Raw genomic sequence first — 8,088 nt, forward strand, 5'->3', positions numbered from 1 at the left:
TAAATGTGTTTTTAATGAACTACAGTAAAGGTTGCCCACATGGATATCTTTTAGCAGTGCACTGTGTGTTCACTCAAAACACATTCACGGAACTAAAACATTTTTTCAGGAAGAGATAATCCATGGAAATATACATATAAAGGACTGTTGATGCCCATTGAAACATATTCTGGACGTATCTAACAGCACCACTATTGCTATTATGTACCAGCTAAGTGGTTTTCTTGCGAATTTTCTTTGAACCATACACGTAGTTAACAAATGATGGAAAGTTGCTTTTACAATTTCTGTCTATACCATTACACAGGTTGCCCTTCAAATTAGCCAGATGTGCTGGAGAATGGTACAAGTAGATACTAAATGTAAATTTTACTTATGTTCAAAGTAAGGATTTATTTATTCTTTCTTCTTATAACACTGTCATAGGCTGTGTTAAATTTCAGTGTTGCAATTTTTTTATGCCTGGTTGGAAGTGACAGTGAGTCTAGTGTCTTACCACTGCAGCCACCTCACTTGATATCAAATAAAAAAATACTTGCACGCACTCCAGCCACCGAAATATCTGCAATCATTTCAGCGACTGTCTGCATAGCCTTAGATTCGGTTCTCGACAAGTATAAAAATAATTGTTGAAATCATCATAAATTGTCATCATAAGTTTTCCTTGTATTTTAAGATAGTTTATTGCTAATAATAGAACTCCATTTCAACATAACTTCATATTTATTGTCTTTTTGGCTACTTGATCATGAAGTTTGTGTAGGAAGGATGAAAAAAAGACCTTTTTCCTCTTCTTTGAAATAGTAGTTAAAATGTATTTTCTAGAAGGAGGCAGATTCAGATATTTTATTAGAGTCATTACATGCTATCAGATTTACACTAAAACCAAAAATTGTTCCATTTTAAGAGCAGGAAGTGGTAATAAAAAAGATTGTTTGGGTGTGATACTTCACGAAATTTTATATAATTTATTTTTCTCAATTATTAATTCAGCAATAACATTCTTGGATTTGGGTATGTATCATACAGTGTCTTCTTTAAAATTATTATAGGGCTTCCTGTATATGTTATGTAATAAAAATTGTTGTGTGTTTCATTATTTATGTATTTTACAAAAATGAAGTTTTTTGAAAATAAAATCTTTACAAATATAAACATTTTTTTTTTTTTTTCATTTTTGTATGTTTTTATTTAGTAAAACCATATATCTTTATTATAAACATTTTTGACATGTTTAAATTATGACGATTTTGTTTACAACTTTATATTATGCACAGATAGATAAAGAAATATGTTGATTCTGTTATAGGGTACTTTTCATCGTTTATAAAAATACACTTACTCAGGGAATTATCATTAATATAATAGCATATGTCCATCTGAAACAACGTAGCTTTATAACAGAAAATTTTTTTGAAATAGTTTCTATTAATAGTTATTAACAATTTCTATGGATGTTGTTGGAGTTTGGAGTTAGTATACTTAGTGAACTGATGAAAATAGTTAATTCAAATTATTATAGCAGTTACATACAAATAATGCATCATATTTCTCTTCTTTGTGACAGTGAACCATGGAGTGAGCATAGGCTTGCATAATTATGTACTGAAATTTTTATTTAGGTTCACAATTTTTAAATTTTATTTTGTACGTTAAAAAGTTAATCATTATACATTTTGCCAATTCTCTTCCAAATCACAGAGCCATATTCTAGTTTAAATCAAAGTAAAGATATGTAAAGAAGTGTGGAATCTAAATAAGATGGATTGTATAATATGATATATTTTATGGGAGCAAGTGTTCTATTAGCATTTGATAAAAAATATTCTAGGTATAGGATTATGAAAAGAAACTACACAGATAACTAAATATTGTTCATAAGTGAATTTATTTATTAAGTTTATAATCAGAATGAAGTGGATGGATGTAAAAGTAATATATTTATATAATTTGAATAATTTTGATGAATGTTTATTAACTAAATGCATAATTAGCATATAATAGCCGGCGCTGACCCAGGCTCCAGACTGAGGTGCCAGGTGCTGGGCTTCATGCTGTGGATTTGATGTTACGGCGGCCTTCTTCGATTACCTGCACTTTGACCTTGACCATCAAAATTTGCCCAAAATCCATCAAATGTACAGTTTTTAGGGAAATAATTCCGCCAAAAAATTTGAAAAATTAAAATTGCCCCTATTTTGAAGAGAAAAAATTTCCCATTTCGAGAGAAATTTTCTATTTTATTCCTCAAAAATTAAAAATCTAGAATTCAAAAAACCTCAAGAATTTTGCCTTAGAAAGAAACAAAATTCCACAAAGAGGCTTCTAGTCCGTATCTAAAAGTCTCCAATGAGCCTCAGGTGACCATCTTAGATTACCTTGACCTTGACTAAAAATTCAATTCTTTAATTTTTAACCGAAAAATTCCTAAAAAAAAAAATATTTCTTACTTCAAATGATTAATCAATTTTTGTTGTTGGTTCGATTATCGACGAGTGTAAATATGTAATATATTAATAAAAATTAAAAAAAAAATCTTAACTACAATTTAAAAAAATTAATATACTTGCTTATGTCACACCCACCATTTTGAAATTAGACGTAACAGTAGCAAATTATCGTTACAGCCACCATCTAGAAAATTTATATTTTTTATGCTAAAAAATTATAAAATTTAGAAAAAAATTAATTATTCAAATTTTAATAATATTTTAATTAAAAAACACTCTTACATCATAGAGCACGGAGTCCTTAGTTCTAACCTGGCAAGGGCAAAAAAAAAAAAGACATCCTTTCACAGAAGACACCAACAGAATGACCTCCCACCACAAATGCCAAGGTACATATATATTGCCGGCTAGTATGATGTCATGTCCGCCATCTTGTTTTCGTCTGCTGGAAGCTGTCATCATATTTTCGTATCCTGGAAGCCGCCATCTTATTTTCGTCTGCCTAATGGTAGTCTGGCTGCAATGAGGCTGTCCCAGGCTCGTGCAGCCTGGAGTGGCCATCTTTCCTTCCATCATATGGTGATGTCCTGGACCGACCATCAGGCAGAGGTGACATCAGAGCCGCACAGCATTACCCCGGCAGCAGTCTTCCCACCGACGATGCACCGCGTATAGAGCAGGTGTCTCCTCTTCATTTGTGTTCCTGGTCGTGGTAAGATGACGCCCACTACTATCTGGCAGGTGTCAGTTTCGGCCCACCGAGAGGCGGTAGCGGCAAACGAGATGGAGCGGTGTGTCTCCGGCATGGCAAAGATTTAAATGTCAGATGCATGGCTAGACTTTAATCGGCTCAAGCGCGTTGTGTTGTTGAGTAGAATTTTTTTACAAGTACTGACGTCCCTCTGCTTTAGGTCCCTGATTCCCCGTTTATGTAATTGTCCTGTTATGCCCGTACTGCTCTCGTCGGTGAGGTGTGGGTCCAGGCCAACGTGGCCAGGACCGGGAAATACGGGACCTGGAGGGAGAGTTAGTTGAGGAGTAAGAATGGTAGGCAGTTCCAAGGATAACTCGGTGTTGACTGTTCCACGAGCCTCTTTTATTGTCGTTTTTGAGAGCCTGCCGCAGCCTGGCGGACCCGTCGCAAAACGCACGCCCCTCCCGATACGACTCGGACTCCCGGAAGACAGTCTCGTCCGTTTACACGTCCTGACACGAAATGGGGATTTTCCCACGTAACAATGGCTCCGATCAAGGTTGCTCCGCAAAGATGCGCAACACGTGCGCGGTCCGTTATATAAAAGTCTCGTACTGACGGCGAAGGTTCGGCAGTTCGTAACTGCGCGTTCGCGTTCTAGAACGTTCGACTGGTGACGTAACTCGTAAAACTCAACAAGGTGAGCGATTCAACGGATGCAGCTCAGCTGCCGTGACAACCCGTGAAGTTACACTGTCGTCGGGCCACGAGCTCAGGAGACACGCCTCGCGAGCAGCATGGAGCGGCGTGCACATTTGTCTGCTATCGCGCCCTGAACACCACTGCCCTTCCCCGCCCGCCAGCGGACCGAGGCCCGCGGGCCGCGGAGGAGGGGAGGAGAAATCAGCCGGCGTGTGAGAGGCCCCACCCCGCGACGCGCCAGGCTGCGATTACATTACTAGCACTGCGAAACACTTGAGAAAAATTACAAAATTATTTACACAACTTAGCGAGACATTAATCAAAAAGCGAACTTACACATCAGTTAATTAGTTATGATTACAAAATATACACAATTATCGAGGCTCGTGACCATTTGAAAAAATATATATAAAACACAGAATTATTTATCACACAAAAGAAGCTCACTGGCATGCTATGGCGCACGCGGGTGCGTCCTTGGCCATTGCACTACACAGGTGGCGCACTGGGGGACAAGACTCCCTCAGGCTCACGTCGGTGGCCAGGTACGGCCTCTGCATCTGGGAGGGTACGACGACTGTCGTCAGTACCTATACTTTAAAGTGTTTTTAAACATCTTAAATTGAAACAATTCGTCAATGTTGTTTAAATTAAGGATGGAAGCGGCATTCTTTACTAGTACAGGATTCTAGTGACCTTTTAAACTGTGCTTTTGTATTTTGCAAACACCATCGCTTAGTCACCAGCAATAAACAGATTGTTTACTGTTGATCTCACCTAATATTTAGCGATGTTTTGTTATGAAACAATTATTAAGTGAATTTAAAGCCAGGAATTGCTTTCGATGTATTTATTTTACATTTGGATTATTTTTAATATGCCATTTTGTTCTCTGGCTGGATTTCTAGATGGCATGATGTGATTGGCCGCGGCCTCGGCCTCAGCAGCGCGGCATTTCAAATATCAAACAATTTGGTATTTGAAATGTCCGACCCATTTCATAATGGGATTTAAAACATCTGAAAAAGAAAGTTACTTGATCCAGATCCCGTGTGTATTTGCATCTTCAAGAGATGAAAAACTGTGCAAAATCGTTGTGCAAATGCAGAATAAGTGACTTAAATTGGGGACAGATATTGTAGTGACATTTTGTACTGCCATCGGCCGGGGTCTCGGGTTCGAGTCCCGCGGCGAGTCTAAAGGGCTGGTGGGGGCGCCATGCTAGTGGGACACTAGGCCGTTGGTGATGGGTTGCGGGTACTCTGCCCCCACGTGCCCCGCCGTTGTACTATTACACTAAAACACGCTTATTACAAAACAAAACACGACTCTAACATAACACTGTGAATTTGCCGCGGCAGTCTCGTGGGGACGTGATTACTAGTTCGCTGGAGGCGGCCAGCACCGAAAGTTAATTGTCTTAGGAGGGCTCAATGAGCGTGGTCCTAAATTTGATTCTACACTTACGTGAGGTTGTAGCTGGCAGGCATATGCGCGGAGATCTTAACGAAAACGAGTTGGCTGGAGTCAGCCAGTGCCGTAAATTGCGTGGTCCGCGATGCGGTGCGGAAACACCAAGGAAATGGTCGAGATAAGCCCGGGTCCGCGAAATACACGCCGAGTCTACGTGAGTAGCAATGAAGTAAAAAGGTTTGGTTATTAAATCAAGTGCAGAGTGAACGATCGGTGGAACAAAGTTGAAGGCTGCTCACGGACACACGTCTTGACCCGGCGCGAAGTGGTTGAAGACTGCCGAACTTGACCGCCTCTCAAGGGAGGGAAACTTTCACATCCTTTGTGGGTCGGCGCCATAAACTTATATCAACTTAATTTGCTCTATTATAAGCTAAAAACACGTTCCAGGTGCTCAATTAAAAGGTATCACCTGGTAATTGGGTGCTTAAGGCTTAAAAACTGTTTTATAGTATTGACGTCCCTCGGCTTTAGGACCCTGATTCCCCGTTTACGTAATTGTCCTGTTATGCCCGTACTGCTCTCGTCGGTGAGGTGTGGGTCCAGGCCAACGTGGCCAGGACCGGGAAATGCGGGACCTGGAGGAAGAGTTAGGTGAGGAGGAATAGTGGTAGGCAGTTCCAGGGATAACTCGGCATTGACAATTCCACGAGCCCCTTTTATTGTCGTCTTGAGAGCCTGCCGCAGCCTGGCGGATCCGTCGCGGAACAAGCGCCCTTCCCGCGGCGAACCGTACTCCCGGAAGACCGTCCCGTCCGTTAACATGTCCCGACACGAATTGGGAATTTTCCCACGTAATAATGGCCCCGATTAAGGTTGCTCCGCGAAGAAGCGCAACACGTGCGCGGTCCGTTACGTAAAAGTCTCGTAATGACGGTGAAAGTTCGGTGGTCCGTAACTGCGCGTACGCGTTCTGGAACGTTCGACTGGTAACGTAACTCGTAAGACTCGTAAACTCAGCTAGGTGACGATTCAACGGATGCAGCTCAGCTGCCGCGACAACCCGTGAACTTGAACGTACGACTGGTCACGAGCTCAGGAGACGCGCCTCGCGAGCAGCGCGGAGCGGCGTGCACGTCTGTCTGCTATCGAGCCCTGAACACTACTGCCCTTCCCCGCCCGCCAGCGGGCCGAGGCCAGCGGGCCGCGGAGGAGGGGAGGAGAAATCGGCCAGCGTGGGAGAGGCCCCACCCCGCGACGCGCCAGGCTGCGATTACATACTAGCACTGCGAAACATTTGAGAGAAGTTACAAGATTATTTACACAACTTGGCGAGACATTAATCAAAAGCATATTTACACAAGAATTAATAAATTACGATTACATTATTTACACACTTATTGAGGCTCGCGACCATTTGAAAAGTAAATAAAGCAGAATTATTTGTAACACTAAAGAAGCTCACTGGCATGCTAGGGCGCACGCGGGTGCGTCCCTGGCCGTCGCACTTCACCGATGGTGCACTCGTATCGCAAGGGAGGACGTTGACGAGGCAAACGGCCTGAAGTAGCAGAGGAGACACTTGGGTTGACGTCAGTATTTAATTATTTGAATTGTGGCATCAAGTTGGCGACTGTAAATTTATTAACATATTGTCTTACTATGAACTGTTTTAGTTGGATTTCTCCTAATCTGACTCGATCATTGTCACGGGCACTTTAATTAAGGCCAGTGGCCGCGGTGACTGGTAATGAGATTCGTTGTCTACTCCGTGCGTGCGGTGCTCGCACGGAGTAGCTGCGACGCACTTGTTTAATGCCTGTGAATTAATAATTGTGTCCTAATGTCTTGTTCCTTAATTTTTTTATGGGTTTGAGCCCCCGGGGTTTCGTGTCCTGAAGTTTATTTGAGTCTAGTGGGGTCACGCCCGAGGCGCTCGCCTGACTCATTTTTGCTGGGCGAGGGGTGCGCTCCGAAAACGGGATTTGGTACTAGCGGTGCGGAGCACGGGCTTAGAGGCCGTAGTCGGGACGACGTCATAGTGAAAACCATTTCTTTTTGAAAACATATTTCTTTTAGTAGTTTGCAACGGAATATAGGTAGGAAATAGCCCCTATATGCTTTTTTTGGGTTGGGTGACGGGGGGGGGGGGGGGGGGGGGGGGGGGGGAGGAATGTATACATTTCCTGAATCCTAAAATATATCTATTGCCACCAACAAATGGAAATAATTTTAAAGCAAATGGTGGTTAAAGTAGTTCTATATCCTCTTAACTATTTCCTAAAGTGAAATTCTGTATACACTTCTATATGCACTTCAAAGTGCATATCTTAAAGATATTTTAATTTTCAACAAGAATGAATAGTTTATTTTGGAAATGCTTTTTGAATCTTCAATGAAAATTCAGGGAAAAAAAAATTTATAGTTAGGTGGTCTAGTAACGAAAACAACATAACTTACTAAAACAAAAAATGTTCTGCCCATTTTAAAATAAATTTGTCCATGTAGGAATTTGTAATATCCCTATATTTAATATAATTTTTAACGCCGATTTTTCTGCGACTACGTGCAAAATTTAAATTGATGTATTTTTAGCTAGAAAGGTTACGAGATCGCACAATAGAGCACTTTTATTATTTACTATTAATTTTAATTCAAAGGAGAGCAAAAAAAAAAGAGAGAGATAGTTATTAATGTTTAATGTTCCATCCATATTAAAAATTATTTTTATTTATCAACAAAAATTCGAAACCATGTGAATAAAAACCTAGAAGACACCTAATTTCTCCGAAAAACAACCACTCATCAAGAATATTTTTTATCCCAGAT

The sequence above is a fragment of the Bacillus rossius genome, chromosome 3 (genome assembly GCF_032445375.1).
Source record: "Bacillus rossius redtenbacheri isolate Brsri chromosome 3, Brsri_v3, whole genome shotgun sequence".
Lineage (NCBI taxonomy): Eukaryota > Metazoa > Arthropoda > Insecta > Phasmatodea > Bacillidae > Bacillus > Bacillus rossius.